Source organism: Podarcis tiliguerta (genome assembly GCF_965153285.1).
Source record: "Podarcis tiliguerta genome assembly, chromosome: 12".
Taxonomy (NCBI): Eukaryota; Metazoa; Chordata; class Lepidosauria; order Squamata; family Lacertidae; genus Podarcis; species Podarcis tiliguerta.
The window spans coordinates 42,748,418-42,762,775 of NC_139545.1; the positions used below are offsets into that span (position 1 = coordinate 42,748,418).

General features: G+C 43.5%; 1 long non-coding RNA gene across 1 annotated transcript; it reads left to right on the forward strand.

The window, feature by feature from the left end:
- The first annotated feature begins 35 nt into the window (after positions 1-35).
- Positions 36-8,515, forward strand: LOC310661135. The gene is made up of 2 exons (XR_014503761.1): positions 36-2,383; positions 2,749-8,515. It is a non-coding gene; the product is annotated as an uncharacterized lncRNA (long non-coding RNA).
- Positions 8,516-14,358: the final 5,843 nt, after the last annotated feature.

A 14,358-nucleotide genomic window follows, 5' to 3' on the forward strand; every position in this document is an offset into this window, starting at 1 on the left:
CTCTCCCAGAAATTCCAGTAAAAGGTATTAAAGATACCAGCGATCAGCATTTTAAAATGATTTTAGTCTAAAATGCCCTTCTTTGCAAAGAAGCGTTAATTAGATGAGTTTTAAAACATCCCCACTAGCTGGTATTCCTGACCATAACTGTTGAATGGTCATCCATTTGTATGAAGAAATGGGTCTTAAGATGAGTGTCTGAAAAAGTTATGTCAGACGCCTTTCAAATTCAGTTGCTGGCAGTTGAAATTTTAAGGGCTCTTCAAGAATAACTATTTAATTTACTTCAACCTCTGACTTGTCCACATATTTTAAGATTGAAGTGAAGCGAACAGCTCCTGCTGTTGACACATCATTTTTTCATCCTCTGATACATCACGGTCTGCTAAACAATATCATTTTTTAATCTCTGATGTTCTTTCACAATTCTCTGACAATGCCTTGTGAAACTTTCAATATTAGTTGTACTATGCCATCTTGTGGACACAAGGAACCTAAAATATAGATAAAAGTGTACAGCAGTCATGGCCAAACTTGGCCCTCCAGCTGTTTGGGGACTACAGTTCCCATCATCCCTGACCACTGATCCTGTTAGCTAGGGATGATGGGAGTTGTAGTCCCCAAACAGCTGGAGGGCCAGGTTTGGGCTATCACTGGTGTACAGGTGTAGAATTAAGAGGTCAAAAATGTAAATGTCAGGGTGTACTTCCTTAAATCTCTGAAAGTGGTAGCTGTATACTTTATGTTCCGGTATATTAATTAAAATTTCTCTCCACTAGAGAGCATTATAACTGCTCCTCATCAGCTACACACCATAAAAGGGCATGGCACCAAATGAAATAATAATCCTTTTTCCATATAAGGATGTTTCCTTGTTGGAAATATTTGGTTGCATTTTGCTGTTTCCATAGAATACCTCAGTATGTTAGAAGCACTTAGCTTTGGCAAAAGTAGAAAAGCACTTTGGTTCTCCAGAATCCTGCTAAAGGGACAGTTTCTGTTTCATCCTGCTTTTTAGTTTCAGGTAGGTAACTGTGTTGGTCTGATGCAGTCGAAATAAAGTTAAAAAATTAAAAATTGTCCAGTAGCACCTTAGAGACCAGAACAAACTTTGTTGCTTTTTAGCTGTGAGAATATGCTATGCTTCCTTAATTTCCTTCTATACCTAAATGTATGCCCTGTTCTCCCTCAGTAATAGGATTCCTTGTTTTATAATATTTCTGAATTCTGTAATGGATATTTGGGTTTAATTTGGCCTGGGTCCACATAGGCTAAAAATTAACAATTTTGGAGATTTATGGTGTGCCTTATCACTGAATAATTCTTAAGGCAGTTTGCAATAGGTTGCATTAATACTGGGCCCCCTCCCAAGCTTGCGCAACCCAGTCTTCTTGTCTTCTTCTTGATTGATGGGGTCAGAGCATCCTGATTCCCTTCTGTTATGTATACCCTCACAAGTAGCAGTTGAAGTAGAGAGCTCTTTTTAGCAGAGAATTGGAGAAGCAAACTCTCTGTATCTGCTCCTTTTCTGGCTGATGGATGAGGCCAACCTGGTCTTCCCATTGCTGGTGGCAGAGGCCAGAACATGTTTTTATCTAAACGCCATTGAAACTAGTCAATTTTTATGGGTTCATAGCAGGGAAGGTGAACCTCCAGTCCTCCCAATGTTGCTGAACTCCAACTTCCAACATGTCAGCATGACCAATAGCAAGAGATGATGGGAGTTGTAGTTAAGACCACAAATGAACCAACCCTGGTTTAAAAGATCAAAGTAAAAGTTGACTTTATGTTTATAATGCCACATGATTCACCTTAGCATTGAAAAACATTTACTGGCACATAGTTAATCTCCAATCTACTACCCAATTAAAAGTATAAAATAAGATTGCATATTAAAAACCTCTGTGTACATGGCTTCTCAAAGCAATGAAGGAAGTGTATGATAACTTGCAATTGAATGCACATCTTTAATAACATCTCTTTCATTTCCTGTCACAATAACACATCTAGGCCCAAACTAACTTTAAAAAAGGAATCTGTGTCTTTAATTCTCAGCTCCACTGACAAACATTTACTTTAGTGATTAAAACTAGCCTCTGCTAATAAATCATAATTTTTGTTAATTTATTTATGAAACCAAAGTTTGCAGCCTAATAGAAAAACATTTAGCAAAAATTAGCATTTGCCAACAGATTTATCTCAAGAAGATCACTAGAGTTACAATGGCTCAAGGTAAAGACCAAAACAACAACAACACCCTGATGGTAAGTGTCATCATCTTTTAAAAATGGTTCCCGTTATTTTGACACGGAATGCTTCCTGATAAAGAAAATGAAGGGTATTGTATCTGTGGATGATTTTGTGTGCATGAGAATTTCTAAAGGTAAAGGTACCCCTGCCCGTACAGGCCAGTCTTGACAGATTCTAGGGTTGTGCACCCATCTCACTCAAGAGGCCGGGGGCCAGCGCTGTCCGGAGACATTTCCGGGTCACGTGGCCAGCGTGACATCGCTGCTCTGGCGAGCCAGAGCCGCACACGGAAATGCCGTTTACCTTCCCGCTGGTAAGCGATCCCTATTTATCTACTTGCATCCGGGAATGCTTTCGAACTGCTAGGTTGGCAGGCGCTGGGACCGAACAACGGGAGCGCACCCCGCCGCGGGGATTCGAACCGCCGACCTTTCGATCGGCAAGCCCTAGGCGCTGAGGCTTTTACCCACAGCGCCACCCGCGTCCCTATAATTCTAGGCATATGCAATTGTTCGTGATGATGTTCTTCATTCCAGTTAACCATGTAAGTATGGGTCAGGGTTTGCATGAATGTGTGATAACAAATTATCCACTGCTGATAGTTGTCAGAAATGAAATAATGAGTAATGAACTCTGGAGTGCTATATACCAACATGGCCTGAGAGCAGTAATACCCCCATACATTAGGGAAAAGGGTTTTTAGGGAAGTGGCTGAAGGCCAAATTTGTGACATCACAAAGCCACTGGCCTGCTATTCAGCCAGTTAGGCTCAAGTGTTCCTATAACGCTGATAGGAAGTGACTAGGAAGTGAAAGGAAGTAACTGAGGTTGCAGTCCTATACACCTGGGAGTAAATCCCATTAAACAATGGGGCTTGGTTCCGAGCAGATGCAGATAGGGTTGCGCGGTGAATCTGTTCAGGGCATGCTCCAGCTAAAGTTAAGCATTTTTAAGTTCTGCTGATTTTATGGGATACACTTAAGCATGTGCTTACTTGCAGTTCTGAAAGTGTTTTGCCTTAAATACACTTAACTTTGACTAAATTGTACTCTACGTCAACCTCTGGCCTTCCAGATATTGGTTTGCATTTGATAGTCGTTTGCATTGAAACCGCAGCTAAAATAAAGGAGAAAGCTCCATTTTAGCAACAGTTTCAACAAAAACTTTGGCAGGTAGGTGGGACAGCCCACCAATCATCAGATGTTATTATGATATTAGATGGTTGACAGGTGGGTTGTGCCACGGACCTATCAAGGTTGCCCTACAGTATGGAGACAAAGATCTGCCTCCCTGGAACAAGAAGGTTCCTAACCCCTGCCTTAGAAAGTATGCAAGTAATTATTGGTCTTACTTGCTTGCAGAAACCAAGGATTAAATATAAACTATTAACAGAAGTTAAAGAAAGAGGGGGCTTCTCTCTGCCAGATCTAAAATTGTATTATGAGGTGTCTTGTCTCTGCTGGCTAAAGGAATGGATAACTTTAAAAAACACAGAGATATTAGACCTTGAAGGTCATGACAATAGATACGGATGGCATGCATATTTGTGATATGAAATGACCAAAGTGCATAAAGGTTTTTTAAATCATGTAATAAGAAAAGCAATTTATGGTGTATGGGGAAAGTATAAAAATTTGTTGGAACAGAAAACACCATGATGGCTTTCTCCAATAGAAGCGATATCCTTAAAACAGGCTAACTCAAAAGCTGAATGGGCAACTTATAAAGAGTTGCTCACTGAGGGAGAACAATTGAAATTAAAAAGCATGGAAGATATAAGACATTTAGTTACAGATTGGTTTCAATATCATCAAGTAAATGATGTGTTTAAAGCAGATAAGAAAAGAGGATTTAGTACAGAATTTTCAAGGTTTGAAAAGGAATTACTGGAAAGTAATGAGAAACCATTATCTAGAATGTATAATTTGTTGCTAGAATGGCATACAAAAGACGAAGAAATCAAATCAGTAATGATAAAATGGGCACAAGACATAGGGCATAATATTCAACTTGAGTCTTGGGAAAAACGATGGAAGGAAAATCTAAAATTTACAGCGTGCTGTTCGTTCAAGGAAAACTGTGAAAATGATGTACCGATGGTATTTATCACCAGTAAAATTAGCAAAGGTGTATAGAACTGCTTCTAATGTATGTTGGAAATGTAAAGAAAAACAAGGCACGTTCTACCCTATGTGGTGGATGTGCAAGGTAACAAAAGCATTTTGGGAAATGATATATAATGAATTGAAGAAAATGATTAAAATAACATTTGTGAAAAAACCAGAGGCTTTTTTTATTAGGTGTTTTACGTACAGAGATTCTGAGAGAGCAGAAACTACTTTTATGTATGCAGTGACAGCAGCAAGAATGCTAAGGGATGAAAAGAATAAAAAGTTCCAACCAGAGAGGAGTGGCTGATGAAGATGATGGGCTATGCCGAAATGGTGAAATTGACCGGGAGAATCAGAGACCAGGATGAGAAGAAGTTTAGGAAGGAACGGGGGAAAATACAGTCTATTTAAGAGAACATTGTAAATAGCTAAAAATTTTGGCAGGATTAGAGTAATATTTGTAAAAGACAAAATATAATGGAAAAGTTAATAATAGATATAACAAATTGGGGGGAAAGGATAAGCTGAAGAAAAAGGGATTGGCAATGAAAACCAGAGAAGGCCGGGGAAAAGTCAAGGGATTCTGAGAATCCTAAAAGTGTTTAAATTGAAATCTGTTATGTAAAATTTAATAAAAATGTTTTTTTTAAAATGAATGCAAGTAAACCAAGAAAGGTAGGGGCAGGGTCATAGCTGAGCACTTGTTCTGCATGCAAAAGGTTCTGGATTCAGTCCCCTGCATTGCCATGTCAGCTGGGAAAGACTCCTAACTGAAACCCAGAGGAACTGCTGTCAGTCAGTGTTTACTGAGCTAGATGTAGCAATGGCCTGATTCAATATAATGCAAATTCCTGTCACATGTTTGTGTACGTTCTCCACACACTCATGTGAATGTGCACCATCACCAATGCTTATTTGTGCTCTCTGCTGAATTTGCATGACTTGCGGTTTATAATCAGTGCCTCAAAAAACAATGAACTGTCAAGCTGCAACGGTCATGTGCGAACGGCAATCTGTGTGGCGACTGAACACAGAATGATATTCCAGGTTAAAGCCACCAGAGGGAGCCAAACTTATTCTGAATCTGGGAAAAGAACTGCTGTCTTCTGTATCTCTCAGACAGACGTTTGAGACTTTTAGGCAGCACATGAATTATTTGGGTGTGTTAGCGCCAGTAAAACTGCTTCAGCTTCTGATTGCTTCGCCTTCAGTTTATTGGCAAAATCGTGTGTAAGCAAACTAAGAGCTGGGGGCCGAAACTGGCCCAATCACCTACTAAATCCAACCCGTGGACGGTGCAGAAATCAGCATGTTTTTACATGAGCGGAATGTGTGTTTTTATTTAAAATGCATCTCTGGGTTATTTGTGGGGCATAGAAATTCATCATTGTTTTTCCAAAATATAGTCCTGCCCCCCCACAAGGTCTGAGGGACAGTGGACCGGCCCCTTGCTGAAAAGGTTTGCTGACCCCTGGGCAAAATAACTTTTGTGTAAAATTGCTTTCCTACCTGTACCGTGAGAGCTAACACCTTTTCCTGTGCACTGTGAATGCAGCAAACAGATGCTTGCAGTACTATCTTCATGGAGCTTAACTCCCTTTTCAGTAGACACTTGGTGTCAAACCTGGTTTTGCTACTGGGGAAGGTGGCCCTGAGATTAGAACTATTCAACCTTGGCACACCAGTTGTACTTGGGACTACATCATCCCTGACCATTGGCTAAGCTGGGTGGGGATGGTGACAATTGTAGTTGAATAATATCTGGAGAACATACCGTATTTTTCGCCCTATAGGGAGCACCAGCCCATAGAATGCACCTCATTTTTGGGGGGTGGGGGGAAAATGAATTTTAAAAAAATATCCCCCCCCAGCCATGGGTCTGGGGCTGCGGAAGCCCGAGCTTCCCCCGACCCCAGCCCCCAGAACAGGCTGCTATCCGCAAGCCTTGCGCGCCCGGCGGCAACTCCCGCCAGGTGTTCAAGGCTTGCAGACACCTGCGCGAAGCACGGGACACCCTCCACCGGGCGCGCAAGGCTTGTGGATAGCTTCCTGAAGCCTGGAGAGTGAGAGGGGTCGGTGCGCACCTACGCCTCTCGCTCTCCAGGCTTCAGCGAAAGCCTGCATTCGCCCCATAGGATGCACACACATTTCCCCTTCATTTTTGGAGGGGAAAAAGTGCATCCTATGGGCCAAAAATACGGTAAGCTGATTTCGGAAGAGGACTTACGAAAATAACTTTGGGTGTGAGCAGTGAATGATCTGAGAGCACAGATGCTGTAGCACTACTGACAATGGAACAAAAGGGGTGAGCTCTCCAATCTCTGCTTGTCTTAAAAGCCTTCAGCGAGGAACAACCATCTGTTGAAGGTGCTCTAGTTCTTGATTTCCTGCATCAAGACCCCTTTCAACTCATGTGCTTAAATGCCTACAGGTTTAAATATACTTTTAATTATTATTATTATTGATTGTTGTTGTTGTTGTTATTTATATCCTGCCCTCCCCAACCACAGCCGGGCTCAGAGTGGCTAACAACAATAAAAGTAACACAGTTTACATAAAATCACAACCAATTAATTCATTCTAAAATCAATTCAAAATCAAATTAATGACAACCATTGAGCTAGACTTCTATGAGGATTACCGATGGAGCGGGTCAGACTGTGCCTTGGCCAAAGGCCTGGTGGAACAGCTCTGTCTTGCAGGCCCTGCAGAAAGATGTCAAGTCCCGCAGGGCCCTAGTCTCTTGTGACAGAGCATTCCACCAGATTGGGGCCACAGCTGAAAAAGCCCTGGCTCTGGTTGAGGCCAGCCTAACCTCCCTGTGGCCTGGGACCTCCAAGATGTTTTTGTTTGAAGACCGTAAGGTCCTCTGTGGGACATACCAGGAGAGGCGGTCCCATCGGTACAAGGGTCCTAGGCTGTATAGGGCTTTAAAGGTTAAAACCAGCACCTTAAACCTGATCCTGTACTCCACCGGGAGCCAGTGCAGTTGGTATAGCACCGGGTGAATGTGATCTCGCAGCGAGGACCCCATAAGGAGTCTCGCCGCGGCATTCTGCACCCTCTGGAGTTTCTGGGTCAGTTTCAAGGGCAGCCCCACGTAGAGCGAGTTACAATAATCAAGTCTAGAGGTGACTGTCACGTGGATCACATTGGCTGGGTCAGGGCGAAAGAGTTAAGGAGCCAGCTGCTTAGCTTGGGGGAGATGAAAAAATGCCACCTTTGTTATGGCTGCAATCTGCGCCTCCATGGAACGGGAGGTGTCAAAGATTGCATGATGCAAATGCAGCCTCCGCAGTGCTGTGAGCATAAGCAGCTGAGGGCCTGACCTTCAGTCTGTGACACCACCAGGACTTCCATGTGTGAGCAAAATATAGCTATAATAAGGGCAGAAAATACAAATGAAGGCCAAGAAGGCCAAATGTATAACTGGGAAATTAAACTTTTCTACGCCTTCCACGTCATCTAGAATCTTAATATTGTTATATGTTTTTTGTGGGGTGGGACAAACCTCCAGGTGCAGTCAAGGGTTAGAATTTGAGCAAACTCATAAATTCATGAATTTAGCAAAGGCTGGAAATAACAGCAGCTAGTTTCATCATGAGGCCAGCCTGGTGATGGCTCACTGTGGGAGGTTGTTGAAGACGCAAAAGGCTGATAATGGCTTGGTTTGTTTGATAATGGTAAGCTAGCCACAAATGTAAGACTCCATGCCTGGCATGGAGCAGAAGGTTTCTTCTGTAAGTGGAAAGAGGAGAAGTTGTTTCTGCAAGTGGTTCTGGGAAGAAGGAGGAAGTTGGCTGAACACCATCCAGGGCTGAAGAGAAGAAGTCATAAAGTAGAGACAAAGAGATGGCATTCTGGCTTCCTTTAAATCCAGTGCTGCATTTTTTGTAGCATGCAAGCCCCTCCTGAGATGTGAATGCTCTGAACTCTCTCTCTCCACAGTAGACTCTGGTGCAAAAATAAACCATATATCTTAAAGACACTGCAGTTTCTACTGTGCCTCATTTCCAAAAGAGAAACAAACCCTGGGCAATCTCCTGGACCCCCCTGGGATCTTGTTACCTTTCAACAGAGATTGGAGGTGGCGTGTAACTATATTTACAGTGATTATTTGTGAACTCTCCAATAAAGCTTGTAAAAGTAATAAAGCTATTTGTTTTCTATTGTTTAATGCTTTAAGTAAAATAATAATAATTCACGCAAGCACCTTCATCAAACAGCACGACTTCAACAGCCAGAGGCAACCCTAGCTGGAGATTTCCCTGCTTTGTTTGTTTGTAGTGATTTTGATTTATTGCATTGCAATAAAAAATGGAGTGCTTGGTTCATAACTCTGTGACTTCTCTGGTTCTTACATCAATCTGTCTTTGCACCTAATAGAGTTACTGAACGCATGACTGGTCTATAGCATTAGCTGTGTAAAGCTCATGCAGTTTACTGATCAAAAATAAGAAGGAAAGAGAGTTGTTCTTCCATGCATGATGAAAGCAGGTTGCTGTGTACATTACAATTACTGGCTCCAATGTCCATTCCAAACTATAACAGAAAGTGATGTTGACATAATCCCTCTGTCGGCTCCATCCAAGTATGACAGGTACCCTACCATATTGACAGGTAGGTTGCCTAAATGTGAATCTCAACCACACAAAGTTCTGAGATGTGGACAAATGCATTTGCTAAACCATTCCACCCGCCTCTGCAGCCCTTAAAACCCATGGATCTTTTCTGAGAACCATGGACTTCCTAACTTTTATTTTAAAGAAAGTTTGGCAACGCGGTGGGCATATGAGTGACAAAATGAAGATTTCCATAGGGGTAGCTGTTTTAGTCTCTTGCAGTAAAAAACGAGTCCTGTTGCCCCTTCAGGACTAACACATTGATTGTGGCATATGCTGTCACCTTTGTGAAAACTAGAGTTTAAGTAGAAATAATCCTTAATGCCTTGCTTTCCATAGTTCATTTTGTAATGCTGTTAAATCCTGAAATATAAAACACATCTATGGGCTGTAGTCTGGCATTTCTAATACTAATACAAGGTTCTAATTCATTTCTGACCTGCCCCAATCCTGCAAACTAGCTTCAGTATGTTACTAAGGCTGATACTGAGTTTCCATCATTGGTTACTTGGGCAATTCCAGTCGCTGGAAACCTCAGAAGGGGATAGTGCTTTTGTGTTCAGGTCTTGCTTGTGGGTTTTGCAGCCACTCTGAGAACAGGAAGTTGGACTAGATGGGTCATTGGCCTGATCCAGCAGGTACTTATGTTCTTCATCGCTGAGAGCTCCCATTAAAGAAGCACAATTTTTGTCCAAATTGCAGCTTCTCACAGCAACATGCAGGTAACAGTGGTACTCTGCCAAGGAACATCCTGTCTGATGTTACTGAAGGAAGCAACTGCAGCATCTTTTCCAGGTTAACTCTGGTGGATTCCTTTAGCGTGCTAGTTCATTTGATTTTATTGATGGGAGAAACAATTCCCCTCCCCCCTTACTAAATGATTTTAATTATACATCAGGGCAAGGTGGAATAGTGAGTTATGTGGGTGGTATAAACCCTCTGGCCAGAATGTTTTGTGTTGACTAAGAGGTTTTCAGTAATTTTCTGGCAGGGCACTAAAACCATGTTTAATAGTCCCCCTGAGCTTCATGTTATGTTTGGCTAAGATAATATGAGATTACTGCCTGTTTCGGAAGTCCTCTTTGCTAATCAACATTTTCCAACGTTCTCTCAATTCACTTGATTAATTAAATGCAAATCTTCTGGTTTTAACTTGCAGCAAATTTAGGACTTAATCACACACTAATACTGGTGGGATTACTCCAAATGATGTCTACACAAGTGCCAAACAGGCAGCTACAGCCATGAGTAACTTGGATGGCTTTAAATGTGGTTTGGACAAACCCACAGAGGACGAAGCTATCAATGGCTGCTGCCTCAAGTGTCAGAGCCAGTACAGAGGTACCTCGGGTTAAGAACTTAATTCGTTCTGGAGGTCCGTTCTTAACCTGAAACTGTTCTTAACCCGAGGTACCACTTTAGCTAATGTGGCCTCCTGCTGCCGCCACGCCACCACAGCGTGATTTCTGTTCTTAACCCAAGTTACTATTTCTGGGTTAGCGGAGTCGGTAACCTGCAGTGTCTGTAACCTGAAATGTCTGTAACCCGAGGTACCACTGTATGTCTCTGAATACCAGTTAGTGTCTTGTTTGGAAGCTTCATGTAGGTGTCTGGTTTGCCACTCTGTGAAAAGGATGCTGGACTAGAAAAGCTTTTGATATGATCCAGCACAGCCCTTCCCATGTTTTGACCAAAAGGGGCAAATTGATAGAGGAAGAAAGCATCTAAACTAGGGATGGGAAACTTGAAGCTCTCTAGATGTTGGGTTTCAACTCCCATCAGTCCCAGTCTTCAGGGCCAGTAGTCAGATAACGATGGGAGTTGTATTTAATCCATATATGGAGAGAGACAGTTTCCCAATTCCTCATCTAAAAAGAGACAAAAAGTGCTAGGAAGGTGTTGTGTGCCTGAGAAACCTATCACCTTTCAGATGTTGCTGGACTACAACTTCCATCATTCCCTAACCATTGGCAAAGCTGTAAGAGGCTGATGGGTAAAAGGTAAAGGTACCCCTGCCCGTACGGGCCAGTCTTGACAGACTCTAGGGTTGTGCACTCATCTCACTCAGAGAGGCCGGGGGCCAGCGCTGTCCGGAGACACTTCCAGGTCACGTGGCCAGCGTGACATCGCTGCTCTGGCGAGCCAGAGCCGCACACGGAAACGCTGTTTACCTTCCTGCTATAAAGCGGTCCCTATTTATCTACTTGCACCCGAGAGTGCTTTCGAACTGCTAGGTTGGCAGATGCTGGGACCGAACAATGGGAGCGCACCCCGCCGCGGGGATTCGAACCACCGACCTTTCGATTGGCAAGCCCTGGGCTTTTACCCACAGCGCCACCCGCGTCCCAAGCACCACCCGCGTCCCGAGGCTGATGGGAGCTGGAGTCCAACAATGCCTGGAGGGCCATACATTCCCCAATCTTGCTACAAGGAGAGAGTGAACATCTCCCTTTGATGAACAGAGATTGAGAGGAGGTCTATCAACATCCATGTAGCATGGTAACAAAATGGAACTCCAGAATTCAGAAGCAATGTATCTATGAATATCAAGCACTAAGAACAAAGAAACCAAACCAAGGGGAAGACTGTTACCTGCATGTCTGTCTTGTAATCATCTCAGAGACTGGCCAGCAATGGAAACTGGGTGCTTGGACCTTTAGTCTAATCCAGAAGGGCTGTCCTGATATTCTTCCAGTTCATTCCTTGGGAGCATCTCATGTCTTGATTTAGCACTTTACTGACCCCAGGGTGACTCAAGCGTCCTTGGTTCATCTCCTGCTGATGGGACTGGTTGACAGAATGAAGCATGAAAAGAGGAACCAAACTTGATAATCTTTGCAAGATTAGTTAATATCTGATGAAGCGGTATCTAGTTCAAAAAGGCTTATGCTACAACAAATCTATTAGCCTCTAAGGTCCCATGAATGAGACTCTCTCTCCTCCTCCCCCCCCCCTTTTGAGCTATGAGTATTATTAGCAAGTATTGATGGTGAATTCTTTTAATTCAGGGGGAGGCAACATGGGGCACTCCAGACATTTGGACTACAACTCCCATCAGCCACAGCCAAGATAGTCAATGGTCAGGAATGATGCCCTCTCAAATGTGTTGGGGAAGGGGGAATGTCTAGTTAGTTTTGTTCCCATTTTTATCATTTTGTGTTTTTTCTATTGTGAAATTTACACTGTGAATTGCCCTGAGATCTACGGGTTTAGAAATTTAATAAATAAAACAGCTCTCCAGCTGTTGTAGTCCACATTACACCACATTTGACTACCCTCACATCTAGTTTTAACTGTGCTTGGGACTCTTGCTATCCGGTAAAAAGCTGTAAGTGAGGGAGAAGTCTTAGTTTTGCTGTATCCCAGAAGTGGGGAACCTGTAGACCTCCAGATGCGGTTGGACTACAAGTCCCATCGTCCCTGACTATTGGCCAAATTTAGAGGGACTCAGGTCACCCACCCCTGCTTTAACCTGACACAGCCAGCCTCCGCTCTCTCTCATCCTTCTCTTACACTCTAGCTGCCTTGTGCCAGTGTTTGCAGTGTGTGTGTGTTTGGCACTGAGATCGCTGCCTTCTTCCGTCCTGATGACTTGACGTTTTCATAGCTATAATTATCCAGTCATAGTAGGCTTTAGTGTTTATTTAAAATGGTGGGAGCTACTGCCTCCCTACCCCCACGAGAACAATAAAAGCACTTTCCAAAGGGAAATGTAAGAAACCAAACCGAGGCACAAAAACAAGCTGTGCTGCCATTAAACAGTTTCCCATCTGGAGTGCTTGCGTGACATACAAGTGTCAGGCTGTTCTGTTCCAGACCTCCTTGCCTGTTTCATCTGTCAAAGCTAAAAGGCCCGATTCATTATTATTATTATTACAGAAGAATTATTTAACTTAATGCAGGATCCACATTCAGCGCAACTGTCTCAACCCCACCGTTTTAGTCTTGCTAAAAAACACCTCAAAATTATTTATGCTTAAAAAAATAAAATAAAAAATAGAGCAGCAAATCACACTCCAACAAGGAAACACAGATTTGGTGCCAAAGGAATTGCATTACGCAGATAAATAACAGAGATTTGCAAAAACTTTTCGTCTGGATATTCTGTATGGATCCTCTTGCATCTACAGGGGAACAAAGGACACCCCACACCACCCCTTTGGTCAAGAAATGGATTGCAACTTTATCGTAAACAATAAGTATCTGCATTTTATGCAAAGAAAGGATGAGGTCGCCTCTTGAAAAATGGAACCCAGACTTTGGGCCAGGCTTAGGGTTACCAGATGTCCCTGGTCCCCCTGAGACAATCCCCAAATTTGCAAATTCCATCCCCGGACAAATTCCATCTCCGGAATGTCCCTAGATTTGCAAATCTGTCCCCAGGAAACGTGGCAGCGGCAGCCTCAGCAGCCTGGAGCCAGCCTGGTGGCGCAGTTGGCTCTGGCTGGCTCTAGGCTGTTGACTGCTGCTGCCACCGCCACCACCGAAAGGGAACTGGGGACATCCAGCAGTACAGATCTCCTGCCCCCTCCCCCCTTTGTTTTGACTGATGTTGGAGGCTCAGGAGTTGCGGGTGGGCGGGTGTTGCCCAGGAGGGATGCAAGGTGCATGGTTTCTCTGCAGGGCAAGGTGCAAAGCCCTTCTTTCACACCCTGTGAAACATAAATGTGCAGAGCTTTTAAAAAACTGGGCAATGGCACGCCGCCGGCCCATCACTCCTGAGCCTCCCCTGATCTCCTGCCCCCTTCCCCCTTTGGTGTGACAGATCAGGGGAGGCTCGGGAGTCGCAGGCGGGCAGCCATTGCCCAGTTTTTTTAAAAAACACTGCACATTTATGTTTCACAGGGTGAGAAAGAAGGGCTTTGCACCTTTATACAATATGCATGTGTGCTTGGGCCCAGGGTCTTTTGCCTCACCATTCTTACTACTGACTCCCTGTTGCTACTCAGCTTCAAAACAACAACAACAACAACAACAACAACAACAAACCACGGGAAAAAAGGGTGCCCGGATTCATTGAAAAAAAATCTGGTAACCATACGTGCATTTGCCATTTCCAACTGTCGTGCTACAGAGCTGTGGCCAAGAATATGTAACTACAATACTCATTGCCCTGAAGATGTGGCTTGTCTGCTGGTTACGGGATCATTTTAGGAAACACATCATATCTGGAGCCTCTCAAAGAGAATCCAGGAGCTTGCAGCTCATCTTCCAGTTCTTCATCCACCCAAGTGCTAGGAAAGGTTGGCCATATGAAAGACACTGAGCTAAATGAGCCAATGGTCTGACTCAGTATAAGCCACAGAACAGAGGAGGCTGAATAAAACTATTTATACACCGCCCATCTGACTGGGTTGCCCCAGCCCCTCTGGGTG